This window comes from Rhinopithecus roxellana, chromosome 8 (genome assembly GCF_007565055.1).
Source record: "Rhinopithecus roxellana isolate Shanxi Qingling chromosome 8, ASM756505v1, whole genome shotgun sequence".
Taxonomy (NCBI): domain Eukaryota; kingdom Metazoa; phylum Chordata; class Mammalia; order Primates; family Cercopithecidae; genus Rhinopithecus; species Rhinopithecus roxellana.
In genome coordinates this window covers 104,197,234-104,224,837 of record NC_044556.1, presented here as the reverse complement: position 1 = coordinate 104,224,837, position 27,604 = coordinate 104,197,234, and the positions used below count along the sequence as shown (strand labels likewise).

The following is a 27,604-nucleotide window of genomic DNA, read 5'->3' as shown; positions in this document are numbered from 1 at the left end:
TACTTAGCACTTGCCTGCTGTCTTTATTTCTAAGTATCTTGCCCCCAACCTCCTCCGCTGAGAACTAAGATTGCTGCTGTTTCTTCTTCTGAACTTGAAACCGAAGGCTAACCTGATTAGGCCTGCCAAATGTAAATGGCCTTGCTTGCTTTTAGTTGCTTGCTTCTGGTTGATTTTAAAACCTACATAGCTGGCCGGGCACGGCGGCTCACAGCCATAATCGCAGCACTTTGAGAGCTGAGGTGGGAGGATCACTTGTAGGACAGGAGTTTGAGACCAGCCTGAGCAACAAAGCAAGACTCCTGTCTCTACTAAAAAAATAAAAAATAAAAAAATAACTAGCTGGGCATGGTGGCATGCACCTATAGTCCCAGCTACTCAGGAGGCTGAGGAGGATGGCTTCAGCCCAGGAATTAGAGGCCACAGTGAATTATGAACATGCCACTGCACCCAGCCTGGGCAACACAGTGAGACCCTGTCTCTAAAACAAAACCAAACAAACTCCAATAAACCCCCACAGAGCTAAAGTTGCATAGCCAAATAACATGTAACTAAACTTCACAGGCTTCTATAGAGATAGTATCTTTTACTATAGGTTATCATGGTAATGGCTGCTTACATTGTTTTTTCAGGAACTTGGGGTCAGCTCTTGTCCAGTTCAAGACAGCTGAGACCAGCAACCCTCTAACTGGGACTGTGTGAGTGCTCGATGGGTGACCTCTCAATATCACAGGCCAATACCCCACCCTCAGATCATGCTAATAATTCCATCTGGTAAACACAAGTCCCATGAGGAGCCACGGGGCTTGACTACACTTGCTTAGATCACCAATTACCACCCTTTGCTTACCCCCAATTTCCCTTCTTCATGCCTCAGATTGCCTTGTTCCTTTATCCTATAAATGTCCCTAAGCTCCGTCTTTAGCAAGTTGAATTTGGGATCTCTTCTCCTGTCTCCTTGCTTTGCTGCTTCATGAATAAACCCTTTCTTTGCTGCAAAACTCATCAGAGTGATTGGCATACTGTGTGACAGGCAGAACAAGCCTGTCTGGGTGACAAACTCACTGGAATATCATACAAATTAATAGCAACAAACAGCTGTTTGAAATTATCATTATATTTTCATGGCCCTCAGAAAGAGATTTAACATTAACTATGTCCAGTGTCGTTCTAGCTGGGGAGGGAGAGACTTTTATTGCAGCAGAGCAACCAGCTGTGTGTGACCATGGAGGGACACGTGGTCGACTGGCTTTGTTCTGGATCGGCAAGTGCTTCTCTAAGGGGACTGGAAAGACAAGAAGGAAGAGGGCATTTCTCTCTCCTCTCTTGATTTCATGGCTCCCGGCTTCTGCACACTGGGCACTGCTGGGCTGTGGCTACTCACGCCTGTGGGGACAACAGTGCCCTGTGCCTGGTCCAGCCAGTTCACCCAGGAGCCTGATTTTCAATTTGATGATTCATGGCTTCCTTGCCTGGGGAATTTTCAGATTGAAAGAAAGACATCTGACAGATGTATGGATGTTTTAATAAACACAGGTAAGGCAAAGCTGGCTTTTGAGCTAACACGTGGATATAAATACCAGACTGATAAAACCTGGAAAGCACAGGCCATGTCTAACGGCCTGAAGAGGCTGATCTGCCTGTGCTGTTTCAGGTAGTGCTTCGCACAGTGGGCCAGCAGCAGCAGAATCTCCTGGGAGCCTCACAAAAATGCACACGCTGGGTGCGTTGGCTCACACCTGTAATCCCAGCACTTTGGGAAACTGGGATGGGAGCACTGTTTGAGCCCAGGAGTTTGAGGCTGCAGTGAGCAATGATCGGGCCATTGCAATCCAGCCTGGGCAACATAGTGAGACCCTGTCTTAAGAAAAAATGGAAATGCACATTCTTGGGCCCCACCCTAGACCTGCTGACTTGGAAATTCTGGGGGGGATACCCAGCAATCAGTGCTTGGACCAGTTCTCCAGGCAATCCTGAGGTAAACTTAAATTTGAAAACCCCCAGTGTAAAGGAGTTCGGATTCATTGTCTCTATTGTACCTCTGCACTTGCCACTGTAGACCTGTAAAGTCCTGTCTTACCCTCCATGGCCACCTGGTCAACCCCAGCGAGATGCTGCTGGAGCCCTTCCTCGTCAGGTTGAATTAGGGGTGGCCCGTCTAGGCAGTTACAGAGTGACCAGGACGTACCCTCATGTGGCAAACTGACCTGTATTTTAACTGTCTGATTCTCACCTCCCTTAACACCTATAATCATCTGAGCGCAGAAGCCTGGTCTTAATCATCCCCTTTGCCCTCAAGTCCAACAAGCTACCTGGCCCAGAGTCAATGCATGGGTATATATGGCATGTGAGGGAGAAAGAAGAGAGATTTCATTAAAAAATAATAAAATAAAATTGAAAATACTGAGAAGATGGTCATTACTGTATACAGCAGGGATCTCCAAGCCGCCAGCCACAGACCTGTACCCATCTGTGGTCTCTTAGGAACTGGGCTACACACTAGGAGATGAGTATGGGCAAGTGAGCGAAGCGTCATCTGTGTTTATAGCCGCTTCCCATTGCTCTCGTTACTGCCTGAGCTCTGCCTCCTGTCAGATCAGCAGCGGCATTAGATTTTCACAGGAGCACAAACCCTATTGTGAACTGCACAAGCGAAGGATCTGGGTTGCATGCGCCTTATAAGGATCTAATGCCTTAATGATCTGTCACTGTCTTTCATCACCCCCAGATGGGACCATCTAGTGGCAGGAAAATAAGCCCAGGGCTCCCACTGCCTCTACATTATGGTGAGTTTTAGAATTATTTCATTATATATTTTAATGTAGTAATAATAAAAATAAAGTGCAGAATAAATGTAATGCACTTGAAGCATCCAGAAACCACCCCCTCCTCTCCTCCCAGTCGTGGAAAAATTGTCTTCCACAAAATTGGTCCCTGGTGCCAAAAGGGGACGGCTGGATGTGGCATTATCTGTAGCAAGAAAAAAAAATCTGAATATTTCCCCTCATGAGAAGGAGCATGAAGCAGCCCATTGACACCTGGGTTTGAATTCTCTCATAGAGCTGTACGGCCTTAAGAAATTCAATTCGCCTCTCTTAGCCTCAGTCTCTGCATCTATAAAATGGAGATACTACTTTCTGCAGCAGTTTGGAGAGTTATAAATAATGTATAGCAGTATCTGGTATGTAACAGGTGTTAACTAAAAGGAAACTACATTATTCTTCACCAGTTAGGGTTTACCCGCCACGTAGTTGAAAGCCATTTATTTTATTCTCTCTTTTCTTTCTTTCTTTCTTTCTTTTTTCTTTTTTAATGGAAACGGGGTCTTGCTATGTTGACCAGGCAGGCCTTGAACTTCTGGCCTCAAGTGATCCGCCTGCCTCAGCCTTCCTATTAGCTGGGACTATAGGTATGTGCCACCGCCAATTTATGCTTTTAAAAAGTAAAACTGGCTCCCCTGAAGCCCTAACTTCCTACAGGATTTTAAAGAAAAAGCCTTGATGTTTCAAAATAAAAGACCTTTCAATTAGGTTCCAAAGGGACGATTCCCTAGAATTTAAACTACCCGTGAGTACCTTTTATCGATTAAAATTGCAAGCAAACAGGATGACTCTGCATGTGTATGTCTGGGTTTCAGAGAAGGAGAGAGATGGGGCAATTTTAACCTAAATTTGCTTGTTTTCTCTAAGTCCTTCCTAACGCAGAGATTTTTCCAGACATTTTGCACTGCTTCTCTCTGTTGAAGATACCAAGTATGATTCACAGAAGGTGAAAGCAAAATGACATGTATGCCTTTTCCTGAGAGTTGTTCAATAAGTAGATGACTTCTTGCAAATGTGCCTGCTTTGATGAACCCCCAAGCTAAGCAAATAAGAGTAAGGGTCATGAAGTGAGTGCTGAGTAAACACTAGGGAACTGATTGTTGGCATAACCCAAAGATATATATAGCATACCCCAAATGCAGAGCAACCTCAATAAAAATCCCTTTGGCTTCCTACTTTCTGCTGTTTACTCCTGCCCTTCTGAGGCATGTGATTGACCACAGCAGGACAGATGGCATCCTCTCTCCCAGGAATGCATATTTAGGACTGAACAGCAGTCAGCACATCCCATGGTGGAGGCTGGTCTTATGCACAGTGAAGATGTATACCTATGAATGTCATCCTCCATTCACCATTTATATAGAGACACAGAGAGAGTTGGTTTGCAGAGGAAACTGAGGCACAGCTGAAGACACAGATCTGCTAGGATCCTAATGGCTTTCCACATTCCAGTTAGAGCCCTCCATAAGCCTGGTTCTCTGTTGGCCCTCGGATTGCCTGAGATACCTCCCTATCATGTCACCAATCTGCCCTTTTGCTTAGGCTACTTCCAGCTGGTTTCTGAAACTGATATCCACATGAGCCGTAGTAATGTGTTAACAATAAATGCATACCAATAATTTAATATTGAGAAACAAGATCAATATGAAGGGAATGGGCTATGTCTGTGTATAATTAATTGTTGAGTTATATAAGAAGATGTCTTAGGCCGGGTGCGGTGGCTCAAGCCTGTAATCCCAGCACTTTGGGAGGCCGAGACGGGCGGATCACGAGGTCAGGAGATCGTAGACCATCCTGGCTAACACGTTGAAACTCCGTCTCTACTAAAAAAAAAAAAAAACAAAAACTAGCCGGGTGAGGTGGCAGGTGCCTGTAGTCCCAGCTACTCGGGAGGCCGAGGCAGGAGAATGGCGTAAACCCGGGAGGCGGAGCTTGCAGTGAGCTGAGATCCGGCCACTGCACTCCAGTCCAGGCGACAGAGTGAGACTCCGCCTCAAAAAAAAAAAAAAAAAAAAAAAAAGGAAGATGTCTTAAAATGAAGCTGGCTATTCAAATAATTCCTATAGAATGGGCTAATACTACTAAGATCTGAACAAGAGATTAAACTGGACCAATGAGCTGAAAAAATTGGCCACTTTTGGGTTTTGAATAAGAAACAAAAGTGAGTTTTTTAGCACGTCAGCCGTGGGAAAGGTATGGCAATCATCTTTTTTGATGCTCTCACCTCCACGATTCAAGGACTGAGGTGTAGTCTAGTATAAGGGATGCTATTTCCTTCTCCTACAACATTTCATAAAACTACCTTTAAGAGGGGAAGCTGGAGTGGCAACAAGTGCTCTGATCTGGGAACTGGGGAACAATTCAATGTAAACTGCTACCTTTTAATTCATTCGATATTGCCTTGGAAGAAATGATAGGAGAGACCACAGGAAACATTATACAGAAAAACAATAACTCTCACTTAATTTTGACCAGTTGCTACTCATTACCCCAACATGCTAAATTGAACACCAGTATTGAAGACCAACAATTTGGGGCAAAATGAATGCAAAGCGAACATGGCTACATGATACTGTCTTAAGATACATAAATCGTTGTCAATACAAGACCCAATTCAGTTAGGTCTCCATTGTGACATGATTCCATGGAGCAGCGTTGGCCTTGGACCGAATCTGGCATGTGCCTTATTTTGTGCAGCCTGTGAGCTAAGAATGGTTTTTGTGTAGAACTATAAAGACAACGGAGAATAAAACCAGAAGAATAACATTTTGTGACACACATTAAGCATATAAGATTCAAATTTCCGTATCCATACACATAAAGTTTACTGGGACACAGCAACACCCCTTTGTTTATGTGTTGTCTGTGGTTGTCTTTGTACTACAACAGAGTTGAATAGTTGCAACAGAGACCTTGCGATGGCAAAGCCTAAAACACTTGCTCTCAGGTCCTTAACAGAAAACAGTTGCCACCTCTCTGCCATAGAATCTTAGCTCTCTGTGTAACACCCATCTGCTCTCAAGCCTCAGGGATCCTGAGGGACAGAATTCATGTCTATTGTATTAGTGCTGTTTCTGTAACACGCAACACAAAGCTTTAAATAAAGCTGGCATTAATAAAGATTTGTCAAATGACTGAATCATCAACAACTATCTTTTGGGCATTTTGCTAGTCACACAGATACAAATATATATTGGGTTGGTGCAAAAGTAATTGCAGTTTTTGCCATTTTTTTTAAAAGTAATGGCAGCTAGGCGCGGTGGCTCATGCCTGTAATCCCAACACTTTGGGAGGCCGAGGTGGGCGGATCACCTGAGGTAGAGAGTTCGAGAACAGCCTGACCAACATGGAGAAACCCCGTGTCTACTAAAAAATACAAAATTAGCCCAGCGTGGTGGTGCATGCCTGTAATCCCAGCCACTTGGGAGGCTGAGGCAGAAGAATCTCTTGAACCTGGGAGGCAGAGGTTGTGGTGAGCCGAGATCGCACCATTGCACTCCAGCCTGGGCAACAAGAGCAAATCTCCATCTCAAAAAAAAAAAAAAAAGTAATGCCAAAAACCCCAATTACTTTTGCACCAACCTGGTAAGAGACTGACCCTGCCCTTAGGTTTAAATTGAACTAAGACCATCGAATGTGTGTGTGTGTGCTCTAAATGGATACATGTATATACGGCTTTCCGTCACTATCATCAGGGATGGGTTCCACAACCCTTGTAGCTAACAAAATCCTCAAATCCTCACCCAAGTCCCACAGTTGGCCCCGTGGAACCTGTGATTACGAAAAGTTGGTCCTTCGTTTACACAGGTTTCACATCCCTCAAATACTGGATTTTCCATTTGCGTTTGGCTGAAAAAGATCTGCATATTAAGTGGACCTGCACAGTTCAAACCTGTGTTGTTCAAGGGTCAACTATGTATATAGATATATATCTTGAGATATCTCTCTCTATATATATCTATATATATCTCTGTCTGTATATCTATCTATCTATATCTATATATAGAGTGAGATATATAGAGAGATATAATATATATAGATATAGATATAGTGAGATCTTTCTATCTATAGATATATATATTCTAAAACTAAACTAAAGCTGCAAGGAAGTTATACAAAGGAAGCCCATACATAGTAAAGTTCAAACTGAGTTCAAATGGACCGAGTTCAAAACCATTTCATGTGAGCACTGGTACCTTGGGCAGGTCACTTGTCCTCCTGAGCCTCAGTTTACTCAGCTACAAAGTGGGGATAAACCCTACTCTTCGGGTTCCTATAAGGATACAAAAGGATGATGTATGTGAAATTTCTAGTCCAAGGCTGAGCACACGAAATCCATGAAATACATGACAGTCCTCATGAGTGAAGAGTTCAGTGGATGCTGTGGAGAGAAACCCCAATGAGAGGAGCAGGTAGGCAGAGTTGGGAGGAGATGGGGGACTTCAGCTGGGCTGGAAAGAACCAGTTCCTGGATCCCAAAGCAAAAGCAAATATCGGGAGGTGCTCAACACATGCAGAGGAAAACGAGGCAAGTGTGGCAGCAGGGAGGACTCATGTAGGGGGAAGCGCGAGAAGGACCAGAGAGGCAGAGAAACAGCAAACCAGGCCGTGCCTGGTTCCAGAGTTTTGACTGTCACCTGAAAATCACAAGAGATCTGCTAAAGATTTTTCAGCAGGCAGTGATAGGTGCAAAATAGCATGTAGAAACAGAAAACCAAACACCGTATGTTCTCACTCATAAGTGGGAGTTGAACAATGAGAACACATGGACACAGGCAGGGGAACATCACACACCGGGGCCTGTCAGAGGGGGCCGAGGCAGGGATAGCATTAGGAGAAATACCTAATGTAGATGCTGGGTTGATGGGTGCAGCAAAGCACCATGGCACGTGGATACCTATGTAACAAACCTTCACGTTCTGCACATGTATCCCAGAACTTAAAGTACAATAAAAATTAAATGTAAAAAAAGAGAAAGTTTCCCTTTGCATTATCATGTTACCTGTGTGGGCATTTAGGAAGCCAAAATGGTAGAGTTTATCCCCACTTTGTAGCTGAGGACACTGAGGCTCAGGAGGACAAGTGACCTGTCAAAGGTACCGGCACTCATATGGAATGGTTATGAACTCAGTCTCTTTGAATACCCTGGTTGTGTTCAGATAGACACAATACATGATAAATGCCCTGGGTGTGTTCAGATAGACACACTACATCACCATTGTATACACTGGCACAGTCACGATTTGCAAAATTACTTGGGGATCCCACGAATAGCTGTGCTTCCCTAGCAATTTCTGTATTGGGGTCATTTCAAAAGTACACTCAAGAGACAACTTTTTCTGTTCCTGGATTCTGCATGCAATTTAGCAAGAAAAAAAACAAACAAACAAACTGGAGGGTTGTTCTGCCAAACTTTTCAGCTGAACAAGAGAAACTCAGACTAAGACACCATTTTTTGTGCAGGTGGCTTTATGCTCTGAGGGATTCAGAGCCTGCTGATTTTTGAGATCTGTTCATGACATCTATCACAGCATGTATATTACTTGAAAAAACATATCCATGATGCTAAAAATACTCCGCAGTGTAGCTTGACTGCAGGCTGTCAGAATGTTACATTCAGATTTTTCTACTTCCTGCTGATATTTGGACATTTTCACAAGTATAATGTTTACCCTTATTTTGTTTTTCCTTATAAAAGTAGATTGCAGATGAATAAGGCTTAAGGAAGGCTCAGGAAAGGATTTGTGTTGTATCCTGCCATTTCTCAGTTGTTCTGGATAGATAATTCTGCCTCAGTTGCTCTTCTGTGGTGCTGATTTCAGGTTGGGGCCATCCCACACAAGGTGGGTGTTAGTTCTCTTTGGAAGGAGTCCTACTTTTCAGGATAGCTACTCCTCTTTCCGGTCTAGACCAGGTCCACAGGTCTGTTGGGTATAATTGGTGCTATGACTGGTCATGGAAGGTCTGAGCTGAAAGGTAGCTCTGGCACATTAAAGTTCATCACCTCATTTTATAGGGATGAAAACTAAGGACTTTAGGGTTTCAGTCTAAAACTAAAAAGTAGCAATGTGACCAAGATGAGATCTTCTGACTTACAGAGAATTTCTATGTTGCTCACACCACACTACCATCTTTCTAAACACACAAGTCTTGCCTTGGCCTAGTATTTAACAAACAGCTCCAAGTCAGAGAGGGCTGATGACACAGGCCTCACCTACCTTTCATCAGCATCCAGAGAGACCAGTGGCTAGCGTGGGGTGAGGTGTGTTAGCTTTCTTACAAAGTTGATTCGAACAACGACGGGCCAATTCTTTTTCATTTCTATTTTCAGAATTCAATCAACACAACTGTCTAAATTACCGAGATGTAGAGAGGCTGTGTGTAAATATGGGCATGTTTGTGGTCGAATAATTTTCTTCATTCTTGAACCCAGCTAAAAATTTCAGTGTGCCTCTTGTATTTGGCTACTCTTTGGGAATGTCAGCTTTTCCTTACGAGGAAAGGAGAAACTATCCTAGGTGAAGAGATTTTGATCAGGTCTAAGGCAGTAATCATTAGCACTCCAAAATCCTTGTGGGGTTGGGCAGCTCAGGGAACCATATCATATATACTCCATGTACCTATACAAAATACGATGACAGAGACATCTTGCAAATGAACTAACAAACAAACAGAGGGAAGAAGAAACAGGCCACTCATCATGTGTTATGATTGACATTTACTGTAGTTACTTATTTCCATTGAAACTGTATGTAAGACATAGAAAATAATATGGTAGCCATGGGCGGTGGCTCATGCCTATAATCCCAGCACTTTAGGAGCCCGAGGCGGGTGGACCACGAGGTCAAGAGATCGAGACCATCCTGGCCAACATAGCGAAACCCTGTCTCTACTAAAAATACAAAAGTTAGTTGGGCGTGCTGGTGCGTGCCTGTAGTCCCAGCTACTCGGGAGGCTAAGACAGGAGAATCACTTGAACCTGGGAAGTGGAGGTTGCAGTAAGCCGAGATCATGCCACTGTATTCCAGCCTCGCAACAGAGCAACACTCCGTCTCAAAAAAAAAAAAAAAAAAAGAAAATAATATGGCAACCTAACCCTGTACACTAGTCTGTAGTGCATCCTGCCATTTTGCAACCTAAGAAATCCTCTTTCTAAATAACATTATATCTTTAAATACATTCTATTATGAGGCCAACTGTCTACTTTTCTTGAACGTCTTCTGTCACTAGTTTGGAGTGATTTCACAATCCTAACTTGCAGGGCCCGCAGGGAACACGTCTCAAAGCGAGGACACTGTTGGGACGGGTCAGGAAGAGCAGCACGTCCCCGCCAGTCTGGGTGATGCCAGGAGAAGTAAAGCACAAAATCGCCTCTGTAGTTTATCCTTTTTAAAATCCTTGCTAGTTTGAAGTGAATCTGGCTTTCAGGTATGCCTTAGGCGAAAACTAATGAATGTCATCTGAGTCAAAAAGAGGATAAACACACCCAGCACCTGTGATCACTCACTTATTTAATGCACCAGTGAGAATGTTTGAAAAGCGTGATCTCCTTAGAGCACTTCTGCTTTTGACAGGTTCTAATACGAAGGAAGGTGGCTAACGAGAGCCTCAGCTATTCTGTGAATACAAGCAGAACCGCAGAGTGAATGCCCAGCATGCAACATAGAGGAGGTACTTTTGTTTCCTTCACAGAACACCGGGCGAAGTTTTGGGGGAAAATACCCGAAGAACAAAGGAGCGAACAATAAAACCAACCCACAAAGCTCTGAACTGCTCACCTGTGAGACTGAGCCACCTCGTCAGCAGATCCATTTTATGTCTGGATTGCTGGCCTGTCTAGCGCTCCCGGGAAGGGGTGGTGTTGAATGTCTGGCACGTCGCTAACACTCAACAAACAATATTAATCCTTATCATATGACTTTATTGAAGGCCTGCACAGGAAAGTAACAGGCAAGGTTTCATGTGTCCTCACTGCCTGGAAGGGCTATTTCTACTTATCTGGACAACTGTTACCCACCTGGGAGACGGACGGGACTGCTCAGTGCTTGGCTTTGGCCTCTCTTAACTTCCCTATGTATACACATGTCACCCTATAGAGATGTGACTTGGTCTGTTTCCTTGTCAGCACTGCATATATTGCCTATTCTTTCCCTCTCTAGATAACAAACTCCTTGTATGCAGAGACTGTGCCATTTACACATTAGGAAACTTCCCAGGGGCACCTCATAGAATGTGCCTTAACCTTATTTAGCTTCAAGGACCCAGGAATGACTCACAATAATTGCAGAGCGGTCCCCAAACACGAAGGACAGAATACAGCAGAAACAACAAACACAACATGACCTGCTTGGGAGAGAAGACAGTGTACCCCAAAACCACGTATCAATGAGTTGAAATTTTCAACTCCAAATGCTCACTCACTTTGCAGGTTCTTCTTTCCTCAATGCCGGAAACCCCTGCCACTCTATCAATCAAATGAATACCCCATCGATAAGTATTTACCAAATACCCACGAAGAACCAGGCAGAAAAAGAAATTGAGACACAGCTCCTCCCTACAGGAGTTCACATTTTGGGCAAATAGAGACATATGCACATAAAAAGATAATACTTAATAAGGGGCAATTACTACAGTACCAGGTACACATTATAAGCTCTGGGGGTCAGAGGAAGAAAGGAAGTCTTGGGGATCGACGGCTGAGCGCTGGGGAGGTGCCCATTCCAGAGGGTATGATCTGTGACTCCAGGCTGCGCCAGGCCACAGGGGACTTTGACTCCTGTGGCTGATTCTGTAGCCCAGGCAGAGACCGTTTTAAGGCTTACCTCCCCCAGGGAAGCTGTAGGCCACAGGGTGAATGAATTCAACGTCCCACCTAATTGCCTGATTACTATGTTCCAAGCTTACAAGGCTGTTCTTTGACTATATGTTCTTTTCAGATGAGAGGTTGAAGCTGGAAGTGGGAAACAATTCTTGGATTGTTCTCAGGGTTTTGGCTTGCCTTCCATCATCATTTTCGGGCTCAAATGGATCCTAATTCTTGACTCTGTCTTCCTCCAAGAACTTCTGATGCCTTCAGTTTGTGCCATATGGTTCCTTTTAGTGCACGCTGCTGTGTGTCCAGCCCAGGTGCTCTCCCCACCCTCACCTGCTGTTTTGGGACTGGCAACTCACAGCTGCTCCACTAGGTCCCTGTGTCAGCGTGGGGCGACTTCTGGCATGCAGTTTGGGGTGCAGGGTTTCTAGGCGTCAGGCAGAAAGCTAGGCTGCAGCCAATCTCCATCTTGCTCAGCTCCCGGGAGTACATTCCCAGTACTCCCTGGTACAGGAATCTCCTCCCCAGGCTCTGCTTGTAGGGACCTTGACCTTGAGGCTTAAAAAGCAATTTCACAGGTGTATTTATTTCATGTGAAGCAGACTATTATCCATATTTTATCAGTCTTGAAACTGGTGCTCAAAGACACGAAAGTCACATGGTCAGTTAATGAAAGCAGTGCCTACTACAAGCCAAGGCTCTGTTGTTCTCAGCATCCATCATTGTTTCATTAATTCATGTGCTCCTCCGGCAGGTTTGAGATTGGACTGCAGGATCAGGGTCCTTTCGCTGATTTATGACTAAATGTAGTGGGAGAGAAGCACTGTGTCTTCTTTATTAGCAGGGCAGGATGGGAGCTGAAGGGGGATGTGAGTACCTAGCAGTGCTTGAGAACAGATTTGAGAACTCCCTAGCCTGGGCTGGTGGATGGGCTTGAAGCTCTGGGTGAGAGAAACAACTTAAAGTTCATAGTCGTGGTCTTTTTGGGGCTATTTATTTTGAGATATCTGTATATGTCCCAGTCACCATCAAAGTCAGGACAGCCACTTAGAGACTGTGAGAAGTTAAAAAACAGAGGGAGAAAGAAGGAATGAGAACCGAGGGAAAAGGACCTCTGTGTGGTCCCCGGGTGGCAGTCCAGCTACACCGTGTGAACAAGTAAATGTGCTATTATGTAGGAACAGCTGTGAAATCAACATGCCCAGTGGAGATTTGTACTAGAGTACCCTGACGCAGCGTTGCCACCGAAGGTCACGAGAGGCCACTCACGGCATCACTGTTCTCTGAAAGCACCCAAGGCTGTGGCTGAGCATTAATTTCTCACTGACACAATAGTATGAGTGACTTCAGAGTTTCGCCTCTCTTTCTTTACAGTGTGTGCAATTCAAGAAGGGAGAGATAATTGAGTGTTTGATGCTGGGTGCCATGGGTACACTAGCAATGGGCTTTGGTTCCCATGTTATGCTCCTCCCTGGCTTGCCTGTGACTGGCTAAACACGGGACAGATGAGGGCAGGCTCCTCTGAAGCGTATGTGAAACAACACTGATCACCAGGAGATATGCGGCGTCCTGCACTTCAGGGGACTGGGGTCGTTGAGTTACATACTCACTCTAAGGCTGCCTTTGGAGGGGAGATGGAAGATGAACCAGGAGGCACTGTGCTGTCTCTGGGCCCCAACAGAAATGGCTCTAGCCAGAGCTATAAGATACCTTGTATTTTTCTAGGTATGATGTTAGGTTCTGCCATCTCGTCATATACCTGGATGTGACTTTTTTTTTTTTTTTTTTTTGAGACAGAGTCTTACTCTGTCACCCAGGCTAGAATGTAGTGGTGTGATCTCAGCTCACTGCAACCTCCGCTTCCTGGGTTCAAGCAATTCTCCTGCCTCAGCCTCCCAAGTAGCTGGGATTACAGGTGTGTGCCACCATGGCTGGTTAATTTTTGTATTTTTAGTAGACAGGGTTTCACCATGTTGGTCAGGCTGGTCTGGAACTCCAGACCTCAAGTGATCTGCTTGCCTCGGCCTCCCAAAGTGCTGGGATTACAGGCATGAGCCACTGGGCCCAGACCATACGTGACTTTTGATGACACTTAGAAAATGTCCTATTCCTAGTGGGCATACTCCTATATCTTACAATCTGATTCAGTTTTCAAATAAGCAGAACAATATCATATACCCACAGAACATTGGTTTTGTATGTACAAGCTTCGCCATCTCAGCACAATCTTCATTTAAAATCAACACTCACTGTAAGGGAAAATAATTTGTATTCTATTTAATTATTTTATAATTCTATTTGGTCTTGAGCAACGTCTCTCCAGATTATGGATGTCCGATTGAGGCTTTAGGGTTTGAGCTCTGGCCTAAAGAAGATGGCTCTCTGGGCAAACACTCCTGCCCCGAGCTTGGCTCTGAAGTGCAGGTAGCAACCCACTGCCCCTGAAGAGTCAGACAGGTGCAGGTGGGAGTGTGGTTCTACCATGCACTAGCCTGGCTGTAAGACCTTTGAAAAAGTGGTTTTCATGGATAAATATCCATTTTCCCATGTGAATTGTTCATCATGGTATCTATTTTATCAGATGTTTGTTGGAATCTAATGGCATGAGTATGCAACATCCCAAGTCAGAATTTATTAATCCCAGGTGCATAATAAATGGTATTTACTACTTTTAATAGGCAGTTTTAAAAAGAAGAGCTAGTGTTTTATTCCTCCTATGCCCAGTCCAGTGAATTTCCTTGCACACAGTGATTCATACCATTGGCTGAATGAATAAAGGAATACATGAAAATATTTCTTTCTCCTTAAAGCACTTTCATATTCATTACCTAATATAACAACCAACATAAAGATGTGACCCTAATACTGCCTGCCTTCGTGCACTGTTATGTATTTCTTTCTTCTGAATCCCTGATCTCCTGTTGATTTCCATGGCCACAATCCTAGTTTACAAAGGGATTTGAAACAGAGAAGAATGTTCTTTAAGAGCATGGGCTCTACAGCTGTGTGTCTGCTGTGTGCCTGGTGAATCCAGGATCCACCTCTTACTGGCTGTAGTTTTGGACAAGCTTTTTAATCACTCCAAACCTCACGTTTTCCCATCCATAAAATAGGGACAATAGTGGAAGCCCCCAATATAGCTGTTGCCAGGATTAAATCAGGTCTTCCATGGAAAACCCTGAAAATAGACCCTGGCGGGAGGCAAGTGCTCTTCCCCTGCCTGCACCTGCACCCCTCCCTACTCCGTCCTGGGCACTTCTCTGAGCATAGAAGCTGCAAGGACAACCAGACCCACTCTCTGTACTCAAGGAGCTAACATGTGGTACCTTTTGCTTTAAATTTGTTCTTCCCATAAGTAACAGGTTAGGCTCTGAGTAGAGCAGTTTTGATCATGTCACTTCTTAAAACGCAGTTCTCTCAAGCCTGGTCCAAATGTCCTGTGAAATGGTGTCCCAATATTGCTATCCTTGATTCTTGGTCTGCTCTCTTTCTGATCAGACCTGAGTTCCTGTTGACCCCTGAACATCCCCTCCTCCACTTTTCCAGCTCTGCCATGTGTTCTCATGTTACCACTTCTTGGAATAGTGCCATTGTCCCTCTGCCTCTAGCTAACTGGACTGGATCAGCCACTGAATTTCAAATTCCTGCCATATTCCCTGTCCTCCTTTGTTTCCTCCTCCTTTCCTGAATTTACATCTTATTTATAGATTTATTGAAAATGTAACACATTCTTATGGTTCAAAATTCAAAACCTACACATAAAAATGTCTATGTGACATCTTTATATCCTGGATGCCCTGCAGACAACCAATGTCTTATGATTCCTTTTATGAATATGCACGTTCATGTATCCCATGATCTTCTTTATACACAGATGGAGTGTGCTGTACATAAACAGGAGTATCCTATACATGTAGTTCTCCATCTTGCTTTTCTTCCATAACAATATATCACAGAGGAGATTCCACGTTCCTTTACAAGGAGATTCCTCCTCCTTTTTGTGACTGCGTTACATGTCGTGGTATGAATGGACTATAGTCAATGGGCAGTTATTTAAGTGGATTCCATGTTTCTACTATTACACACAATGCTGCGAGGTACAGCCTTCATTCTGTACACATGCCACGTGCATAACTCCATGGAGGGAGGGTGTGTGCGTTTATAAGTGTGATAGATGTTGTCACCTTCTCCACCGTAGAAGATGTATCAATTTTCACTCCCAGCAGCCTCATGTGACAGCATCAGGTTCTTCTCTCTTTACAACATTAATGTGTCACCATGCCTGTTAGTCTTCTCCTAACTCAATAGGTAAAAAGTGATATCTCAAAATAGTTTAAATTTACGCACGATTCTATATATATAATATATATTATATTATATATGAAATATATTATATGTAATACATAATATATTAAATATATATAATATGTTTTTTATATATATATATATATATATGAGACAGAGTTTCACTCTTGTTGCCTAGTCTGGAGTGCAGTGGCGTGATCCTGGCTCACTGCAACCTCCGCCTCCCAGGTTCAAGTGATTCTCCCGCCTCAGCCTCCCTAGTAGCTGGGATTATAAGCATGTGCCACAATGCCTGGCTAATTTTATATTTTTAGTAGAGATGGGGTTTCTCCATGTTGGTCAGGCTGGTCTTGAACTCCCAACCTCAGGTGATCTGCCTGCCTCGGCCTCCCAAAGTGCTAGGATTACAGGCATGGGCCACTGTGCCCTGCCTATACATATAGTTTGAAGAGTTTTTTTTTTGTCGGGGGGCAGGGTCTCACTATGTTGTCTCCTGGACTAGCCTCTTTCCTCGGTCTCCTAAGTAGCTGGGATGACAGGCATGTGCCATCTCACCCAACTGAGTGTTTTTTTTTTTTTTTTTTTCTTAAATCAAGAATAGACTGAATTTTAAATACTTTTCAGCACCTATGGAGAATATCGTATTATTTTTCTCCTAAAATCTTTCAGTACATTTTATTTTATTAGTAAGTTTCACATTGGCAAACCATCCTTACATTCCTCGAATAACCTCTACTTAGTTGTGGTGTGTTTCCTTCTAATGTGCTGCTGCATTGTATTTGTTCATGTTATACTTAGGATTGGTCAATTCCTTTTAAAAAAATCAAAGAGTTTGGTAGTTTTCTTTCTTAGGTAAGTTTTATAACATTGTATGCTTGCTTTGTTAAAGAATTAGGACACTGTCTAATCTACTCTCCTTCCATTTCTTCTTTCTTTCTCTTTCCCCCACTTTCTTTCTTTTTCTGCACCTGGCACAAATTTAACAGCACTGGGATTATCCATTCAGAAAAGATTTGGTAGAATTCCTCTTGGGAGTCTTCTAAATCTGGTGCCTCTCATGGCCTGACCCTGAGGAACCAGCCCTGATGGTCCTTCTATCTGTTACCCTGACATCTACTGATGAGATAGGATTCCTTCCATGGGATGACCATCGAGGGGCTGGACTAAGGTGGTTTGGAGTAAGGTTCTGGCCAGTAAGGCAGCTCATATGGCAAAGTGACACAGAACAAAGAGCGCTGTCTTGGGCGCTCTGAGTCTGAGCTGCCCACACCAATGGAGCAGGGAGAAAGTGGCCCTGGCTATTCGGCGCACCCTAGGGTGATGGCTGGGTCGCTGTTGGTACAGGGTCCTTAGAAACTCTGGAACTGCTGCCATTACCAGAATAAAAACAAACCATTGTCCCATCCTTTGAGGGGGTTGCTACCTTCATGGTAGCAAGGCCTAAGCTTATATTCAGGGTGTCTCTTTCTTGCAATTTAAGAACCTAAATAATAAGAGGCAATACGAGTTACCCATTAGGAATAAAGAGTTTGGAGCTGAACAGGCCTGGGTTTGAGTTCTGGCTGTCCTTTTTCAGCCTCCTGCTGCTCACAACTGGACTGGAAACTCCCTATGGGCAAAAACTCCTCCTGATATCCTCAGGCTCAAAACACATTTATGAAAGGAAACAGATTCTGTAATCCAACATCCATGTTAATGATACAAAGGTTAGAGAAAATTATCTGTTTATCTTTCATCTCAAGCTTTCCTTTTAGAATGACAAGGCCAAAAATAAATTAGAAAACTACTGTAATTGTTTCGCTAAAGTGTTCTTTTATTTCACTGAAATACAAACTTTGACCAGCATAGATCAAATGGAGATGTACAGACCAAATGAAAAGGAGTTTCTGCAAACATAGGCTGTATTTTAGGCGATTCAGAGCCTATGATCTCCTTATTTTGCTTTCTGCTTTATGAAGCAGACTGGGAGTCTTAGTCATATTTATTTTCAAACATGTTACTAAAAATAAGCCACTTAAAGAAATCAAATCAATAACTATCAAGTACATTTTAATTATTTGCTTACATGTTCAAACACACTCTACCTGAAAATCTTGACCTCTAAGTGCTATTTTTAATTTCGATCTTTTTTTTTTTTCATGTTCTACTACCCTTTGTGACTTGGCAAAGAACACTTTTAAAATAACGTAATGTCATTGGAATTGTCATGGAATGACTTTTAAGGCACAGTTATGACTGTACTGATTACTTTGAACATAAGCTTGTACTTGGAGTTTTTCTTGGTTTTAATCTGTAAATGAAGTCAAAGGACGATGATTGTTCCAGAAGTTAAGCTGCAGGGATGCTTCAGTTTTCTGACATAGCTTCCTTTCCAATAAACTAGACTTCCTTCTAACAGGGAAATAGACTAGTTTAATACTTGTGGTATTAAACTGTACTGTAAAAGTATTAAGAAAATACTTGTAGTATTTTCTACAAGTCTGTGTAATTATTGAGAAACGTAGCAAACTTCCTACTGTGTTTACAAAACAAAAACCTTGAGGGAATTACATGGATTTCAGAAGGTTTTGCAACCTCTTCCCTAATTCTGCAGCCTTAGTTAAAACAAGCAAACCCTTTTATATTGAGAAGCTGTAGTCTGGAGCGTATCATGCCATTCCCCTAATTTTTGGAAACCAGAGGAAGAAGCTTTCTTTTGTGTTTTTTTTGGTGGCTCTAGTATGAACTGCACAGACAGCCTCAGAAGACAGGTCGCTTTGGGAAAATTTCATTTTTCATCTGCAAAGTTGTTTATCTCTTCAAAAACCATTGTTTTCTTTCTATTAAATGGTATTTAGTCAGCTTTCTTATTATTTGATAAGCTTAATCAATTACTAAAATTACTTGAACTAAGAAAGCCTAGAACTAAAACAAAATGGAATGCTGGATTAGAAGATATTGATCTCAATTTCTCAGGGAAATTTCCAAAGGCCTTAGAGATAGCCTTTCACCTCTTGGAAACTCAGTGAAGTACTCTATGGAAAAAGAACTAATGAGTCTGTGTGATCTTAAACACATCACACCACTTCTCCTGCCCCAGCCTTGAACTTCGTCCCATGGACAATTACATGGCTCTGTGTGACCCTGCATGAGTGGACCCTTGCTACCTCTCCAGTCTCCTCTGGGACCTTTGTCTGCACCATCCTTGCATTCTAATGCCTCAGTCATCTTTCAGTCCCTAATGCTGGTCATGTTTCTTTTTTACCATATCGTCTGCTTATACTATTTCCTCTCCCTGGAATGTTCTTTTTGTCCATTTTTGCTAGTTACTACACAATTATCCTTCATATCTCAACTCCATCATCACCTCTTGGAAAAACCTTTCCTGATCCCCCCTCTGGGTCAATGTCCCATTATAAGCTGTCATATTACCAAGACACTTGCCTTCAAAGAAGTTTTTTCAGATTGTGATTTTTGTGTTTATTTATGTGGTGATTAGACTAATAGTTCTCTTTTCCTTTATAAGCTTCATAGCTTGTTTTTGCACAACATCAAATTCCTAGGCTCTAACAGGATGCCTGGCTCACAGAATACACTCAATGGAATATAATTGAATGTTAATGATAGATGTTACTGATAGAAAGAAAAGCAACTCTCTAATTTTGAGTCCTAGTTCCCCCCACTAAGTGACTTGTAAGACATTGGAGATCACATTTCTTTGGTCTTTAATTTTTTACCCTCTAAATATAAATAATATGAATCGTCCTCAAAGGTTATTGTAAGAAAAAAATAGTAGATATAATGACTACAACTGATAGGGATTAACTTAAAGGATATTTAAAATGCTTCAGATTTTTTGATGAACTAAACTACTGGTATAGTTGGCACTAAGAATTTCAACTACGCAGGCTGATTGATCAATTCTACCCTATCAGTTGCTACAGGTTGAGCATCCCTAATCTAAAATGCTCCAAAATCTGACATTTTTGGAGTGCTGACACAACACCACAAGGGGAAAATTCCACACATAAGTACTTAACACAAACTCTGCTTCATGCACAAAATTATTTAAAACACTGCATAAAATTACATGCAGGCTATGTGGATAAGGTGTGTCTGCAACATAAATTTCATGTTTACACATGGGTTGCATCCCTAAGATATCTCATTCTGTATTTGCAAATGTTTCAAAATCCTAAAAAGTCTGATATCTGAAACTCTTCTGGTCCCAAGCATTCCGGGGAAAAGATACTCAACCTGTATATGTATATTTAGAAATAATTAATAGACAAGTATACCTATAATAATTTTAATTTTAAAATGCATGCATACTTTCATACCATGTTTGCTGTTAAATGCAGAAATGTGGGTATTCATACATTTAGTAATAATGTTTTTGTACAGTACTTTTATAGCTTACAGTGAATTTTCACAATGATTATTATGTTCTCATTTTATAAATGCAATATCAGACTCATTTATGTGATTAAGTAATTGCTTAAGGTCACAGACCTAGTAAATGAAGAGCTGACATTGGAATAGAGATGCTCTGATTTGAGTTTAGTGTTCAGCTCCAACTCCCTGAGAAATTCTAATAATCTGCCAGTTTTTTAGTCTGCTTTCTTTTCTGTGTGGCTGCATACAATTTAGAGAATGGGTGCTTCCTTTCAACCAGCGGACTGTTGGGTTCTCTGGGCTACACACTGCAGTCTGCATTGTTGGAGGCTGGGTTTCAGAGTATTCCTGAAGGTCTTTTAGAGTTCACCTGGGGACATGCTTTTTCTCTTTGGTTTACTATTTGCAAAGTACTGGTCTGCGTGTTTTACATATAATAATAATATTATACTTATTTTGACATTAAATGGTTATTATATATAACACTTAGAACTTATATATAATTTAGAACAATGCTTGATATATGGCATGCACTACATAAATACAACTTATTTTTCAATAAATCTTTATTTAAAAAACAGTATAGCCAAGCACGGTGGCTCACGCCTGTAATGCTAGCACTTTGGAAGGCCGAGGCAGGCGGATCACTTGAGCTCAGGAGTTTGAAACCAGCTTGACCAACATGGTGAAACCTCGTCTCTACTAAAAATACAAAAAATTAGCTGAGCATGGTGGTGCGTGCCTGTAATCCCAGCTACTTGGGAGACTGAGGCAGAAGAATCACTTGAACTGGGAGGTGGAGGTTGCAGTGGGCAGAGATCCTGCCACTGCACTCCAGCCTGGGCAACAGAGTGAGACTCCACCTCAAAAAAACCAAAAAACAACAAACAAACAAACAAACAAACAAAAACAGGCCAACAAATCCATAAAAAGATGCTCAGCCTCACTTGTTATTAGGAAAATGGAAGTCAAAACCACATTGAGATACCACTTTATGGCCACCAGGTCGGCCAAAATTAAAAACAAAGTAGAAACAAACAAAAAAGAACAACAAGTATTAGTGAGGATGTGAAAACACAAACTCTCATACACCACTGGGAGAATGTAGAACGTTACAGCCACTTTGGAAAACAGTCCATAAATTATTTTAATGGTTAAATGTAGAATTACCATATGACCCAGCAATTCCATTCCTAGGTATATGCCCAAAAGAAATGAAAACATATGTCTACCTGGAACTTGTACATAAATGTTCATAGCAACCTTATTTATAATGGCCAAAGATAGAAGCAACTCAAATTTCCATCAACTGATGAACGGATAAAAATGCGGTATTTGCATTCAATGGATGATTAGGCAGCCATAAAATGGAACACATGGTACAAGGTTGGTGGATCTCAAAAACGTTCTGCTAAGCGAAAGAAGCTAAACACCAATGGCCACATACTACACAATTCTATTTATATAAAATATCCAGTATATGCAAATCCATAGACACAGAAAGCAGACTGGTAGCTGCCGGGGGAGAGGCTCTGGGAACAAATGGGGAGTCACTGTTTAATGGATACAGGGTTTCCTCTAGGGTGATGAGAATGTCGGGAAACTAGAAAGAGATGACAGGTACCAACACTGAATGAATTAAATGCCACAGAATTGTGTCCACTTTAAAATGATTTGTGACTAATTTTTATGTTATATAAATCCTACCTTATAAAACCAAACAAACACAAAAAACCCAAATTGTAAGAGGCAAGTACAAGTATTTTCTATTTTTTTCAAATGAAAATACTACGGCACATAAAGGTTAAGATCCTTGCTTCAGGTTTCAAAGGTAGTTAGAGGAAAAACCAAAACAGGAATCTAGGTAGTCTGATTTCAGGTCGTCAGACTCCAACTACGATACTTACATTCCTCATGTTATTCTTTTCTGCTATTCTTTGATTCAGTGACAATAAAAGCTAAAACCCAGCTCTAAAGGGGGAAGGGTGGAGAAGGAAAGGGATGACTCAACATATACTTAGAGTGAATGCATTCATGTGTATGATTAAAGAACAATGTCACTTCGTTCTGCAGTATTGTGAAATCATAGCAAGGATGCCAGCGTGGGAGAGCTATTGAAAACTGGTCAATGGATTTAATTGTTGAAGTGTTCTTGCTTTCTAATTAGGGCATCATTAAGTGAATTAAGTGAAGTCATCTTGCTCTTTGGCAACCAATAAGAATTATGATGAGACACAGTATGAACCACATACACATTTACAGCCATGTTATTAAAGTATGAACTATTTTAATTAATATTATATATCAATAATATATGTCAATTAATTTCCTCGTTTTCTGAGGGATCATACTAGATAATGTTCAAGGCAACTTCAAATAGTGTTATAACAGAACATAAGATGTCTAAGATTTCAGACAGGTGGCCATAGTGGCAAAACATGATTAAAGACCTATGGGTAATTGAACAAACACTTTGTTGGCTAACAAATTATTTTCACCTTTGTGTATGACTAACCTAGAAAGTCTGGCTTTCATTTATTATGATTATCCACCTCCCTTCCAGGTCTTTTTCTGGACCTAGCTGAGGTGAAACAAAGACACTGAGTGATACATCGAATTACTCTAAGAGAGCCTCTGGCATCGCTAAATAATCAGAATAATTTAACAACCATTTCAACAAAAACAAATGGTGCATAGTAATTCAGTTTCCAGGGATTCTTTTGGAATTATAAGATAAATTTTAAAAAGATGTTTTATTCTTAACTTGATTTTTACTTTTTACACACACACAAACACAGACACACACACACACAGTGATTATTTTATATTGTTTTCATCCTTTAAGGCAATAAAACTTATCTTAGGGAACAGATTAATATTTAACTTATTCGTGGTAGTATCATAATAAACCAACTTGGGAAAGGCTCCTTAGTTTTAGATAGTAAATATGAGAAGATTCTGGTTCCAAATGGAAGTGTCAAAAAATATTTCTATTCTTGCTCTTTCCCTATGGGGCATGCATTGAGACATTATCATTTTCCTTATAAATATTGAGATTGGTGGTTGAAATTTATGTGTCTATGTTTTTTGCTTTAGCAACTTTCTGTATACTTAAAAGTTGCCACTCACTCATTTCTACCTTCCTGGTTTCTATCTCAATTTCAAGGCCATCAAACAGACTCCTAAGCAATCTTTCAAGTTTTAAAGAGACTCCTGAATGCTGCTTGTTTTCAGGAAGCTTTCTCCAGTCAAGTTTCTGCTCAAAGAATGCAAGTATTCACTGGCCATCTGTCCCTTTAATTTAGCAAGTGATTCAGTACTATTAATGTGCTACAGAGAATATTGTTCATTTGAAGGCTTGCTTAAAATTTTCTGTTCAGATGAGTTTTACCTACATTCTCTGCAAAATCCCACTCAAGTAAATGTTAGCTCTTCTAAGAAGCCTTCATGCACTATCCTAGCTAGTGATGCCCCTCTCTAACTCCTTTCCATTTCCTCCTTCCTCTTCTCTCTGTTTACCTCCTTCATGCCATAAATGTTTATCAAGAATCATTTATGTGTCAGACATTGTGCTGGGCACTTTCTCAACTCGCCTTCCCTTTCATCATCTGTAATCTTCCATGGCTTTTAATTGTCTTCCTGGTAGTGATCTCATACCATCTATATTAATCCATTCTCACATGGCTATAAAGAACTGCCCAAGACTGGGTAATTTATAAAGAAAAGAGGTTTAATTGGCTCATAATTCTGGAGGCTGCATGAGAAGCATGGTTGAAAAGGCCTCAGGAAACTTAAAATCCTGGAGGAAGACGAAAGGGAAGCAAACACATCTTCACATGACCAGCAGGAAAGAGAGAGAGAGCACAAAAGGGGAAGTGCTACCCACTTTTAAACAACCAGATCTTGTGAGCACTCACTCATGAGACAGCACTAGGGGGGTGGTGCAAAACCATTAGAAACCACCTCCATGATCCAGTCACCTCCCACTAGGCCCCACTCCAACACTCAGGATCACAATTCAACATGAGATTTGGGTAGGGACACAGAGCTAAACTGTTTCACCTTCTATACTACACAGCTATAAGCAAGTTGGGTTCAAGAACTCTTACTGATTCATGGTTGTACAAATAAGTCAGTGTGGTGGAGGGAAAAGGGATAGAGATGTGAACATAGAGACAGGACAGTTAGCACCAGGCTCAAGGGAGCAGTGGATAAAGCCAAATAGGAAATGGAGAATATTAGATTTTTGCAGAGGGAAGTACAACTAGACTAGAATTTTAAATAGCTTACAAACTGTAAGATCACCTGGAATGATCCCTCCTGAGAAACTGCTAAAAAACACAAAAACATAAAAATTTGTTATATTGATATGCCTGCTAAAGCATTTAGGGGAAAACATATAGATGTCTACAACTAAGTTTGAAATGCATCAAAAAATATGACAGATGGTTAGATGGACAAAGGGACGGATATGCAGTATTACAAGATTATCACAATGTAAATTATTGACTAAAAAAGGTGGGTTTATAGACATTGATTGTAACATTCTTCCAACTTTTCATTATGCTTGAAAATGCTTATAATCAATGTTGAGGAAAAATGCTAGTCATAATGTAAAAAGGGCAATTAAAATGATGTTTCCTTATCTTACCCATTGATCAATCTATAAGCAGACTCTGACCTGTCAATAAATTCCAGGTGTGTGTGTGTGTGTGTGTGTGTGTTGTGTGTGTGAGAAAAAGTCTCTTAGTAAAATCCCCTAATGCTGACTAGGTTCAAAGGACATATTTATGTATCAGATTAAAACGTATTCATCTCAGTTGTAGTTTGTCTTGTCTATACATAGTAAAGGAAATTCTTGTCTAATTGAGAGAAAGCGGATTTGGAAATTGCAATTCATCTAAAGTTTAAATGAAAATATGTGTAACACTGAGTTAGGTAAATTATGAATGGATTTCACAATGAAGCCATTTCTCAAAAAGAGTCAACTAGAAACCTGAAAACTTCTCTATAATTTTTTGCTCAAAAGCTAAGAAATGCTTTTGGGAATGCATGATGACTTCGTGATTATCTTGACCATTACAAAGCCATTATTGGAAGGCCATGATTTATTACAGGGACACTCATCATTTCTGTTGAAGTCAGCATTATTTAGTAACTGCTAGCAAGGTGGAATATGGTAAAGAGCATCGGAAACACTTAATGCATGTAGATCAATAAAACCTATTTCAATTTGCAAAGTCAAGAGTGAAGGGCATTACTAGAAACAACTGCATAATAAGGCTGTTAAATCACTGCAGACTTTATGAATGAAGTGACATCTGATACACAGTGAAAGAAAGACATGACAAAAACTAGGAAATGGCTTTTACTCTTGAGTCTGAGCAATGCAATTTTTAAAATGAAGCAATTAACTTTAAAATGCCTTCCACTTATCTGAATTCTTTTGAATTCATTCAGTATTAAGCTTTAAAAGAGTGATGGAAACATGCTAGCTCTGAAAGCTTTTTCCATATTTTCACATAGGAAGATATTTCTGAAATTCCTAATAGCCATAGCAATTTAGAATGAACAGATTGGTAAAACTTTTGGAAGCGTATTTCTTCTCTGGAAGTAATAGTGGCAGAGAGCCCATGTTTCATGCTGGATATGATTTTGTAGGCATGAGAGACATTTAGAACTCCTTATCCTCTTCACAGGCTGTTTTCTGGGTAACATTTATTATTTGTTTATCATACCAATGCTAGTGATTAGTATTTCTTCTTCCTTTTATATACTCTTTTCTCACTTGTAGTTTTAGGAGAAAAACACTTAGGATGCTGTGTTTTCTTGCTCCTAGTCATTTCTTTGACTAGAAGACTACGAATAAGACTCAGAAGGGCCGGGCGCGGTGGCTCAAGCCTGTAATCCCAGCACTTTGGGAGGCCGAGACGGGTGGATCACAAGGTCAGGAGATCGAGACCATCCTGGCTAACCCGGTGAAACCCCATCTCTACTAAAAAATATAAAAAACTAGCCGGGCGAGGTGGCGGGCGCCTGTAGTCCCAGCTACTTGGGAGGCTGAGGCAGGAGAATGGCGGAAACCCGGGAGGCGGAGCTTGCAGTGAGCTGAGATCCGGCCACTGCACTCCAGCCTGGGTGACAGAGCCAGACTCCGTCTCAAAAAAAAAAAAAAAAAAAAAAAAAAGACTCAGAAGGATTGTATGTTGTTGTTGTTGTTGTTGTTCACTGTACATCACCAGTGGGCAGAACAGTCTCTGGCACATAGGAGCTCAATAGGTATTTTATGAATCAATGACTAAATGGATAAATGCATATTACAAGTAAATATGGAAGTATCCATTTTCCAAGGGCCTAAAAGAATAAAATCATATTCCAAGCACGGTCATTGTTTCTGATAGAAACCTTGATGGTCTCTTCGTTTATATGGCCTACGGCAGCCTACATTTTATTCTAAGTTTCAAAATTCTAAAGAACAATGAATTTACTGGAATCAGGTATTTTTTAAGATTTTATAGTGTGACTCATATCTTAAATAGAATATCACATGCATCCTCCATCAAAGCGATGATGTAGGTAAAATCTTTAAAATGAAAACACAGAGCAATTCTGAACATCTCCACCAACGTGGGCCAACATCCAAGCTTTCAGTAAATTACATAGCATCCTCTTCCTTCTTTTTTTTTTTTTCCAAATCTTTCTTTTGAGATTCAGTTCTAGTCTTTTATGCTATGAAAAAGATAGAAACAAAGGTAAATAAGATTGGTTCAAAAATTATTTTTTATGGCTTAGAGGCAAGATGGAATTTCTTCCATTATCCCTTCTCCTTTTAACTTAATCTAATTTGAGAAATATTGATTTTGTACTGAAGTTTTGCATAGAGGAGAGGAAGAGGTACACACAGGTGAATCAGGCATGCTTCCTGAAGATAGAGTTTGTAATCTATACAACAGAATACACTAATTGACTAATTTTTTTGTACAAATAAACAGAAGAGGTAAAAGAGTATTCATTTTGTCCTTCTTTTAAATTCAAAAACAGTTAAATTCTACTTAAAAAGGCAATGTCTTATAATATTGGAACTTAGAGAGTTTTATTAAATTTATAAGAAAAAATAATATTTTCATTTAACAAAAAAAAAACTGGTACTATGCTTGGCTAGAAATTGCATTTTTCAAATCACTGACAACTGTTGGCATTGAAAAAAAGAAAAAGAAAAGGAATGAAAAGAAAAAAACAAGACTATTTCAACATGTTGGATTTACTTTACAAAACTGGGGAGAGTTCAGAT

General features: G+C 41.0%; 1 protein-coding gene across 3 annotated transcripts in view; it reads right to left on the bottom strand.

Annotated features, from left to right (window-relative positions):
- The window catches only part of CHRM3 (cholinergic receptor muscarinic 3), a 505,898-nt gene that overhangs the window by 27,568 nt on the left and 450,726 nt on the right, over positions 1 to 27,604 (bottom strand). Inside the window, exon 1 of one of the 3 annotated variants that reach the window (XM_010384686.2) lies at positions 10,601 to 10,655. The exons of the other annotated variants lie outside the window; for them this stretch is intronic. The gene's annotated coding sequence lies outside the window, so the exon portion shown is untranslated. Of the gene's footprint in view, positions 1 to 10,600; positions 10,656 to 27,604 lie in introns of those variants that run through there. 3 annotated transcript variants of the gene reach the window in all.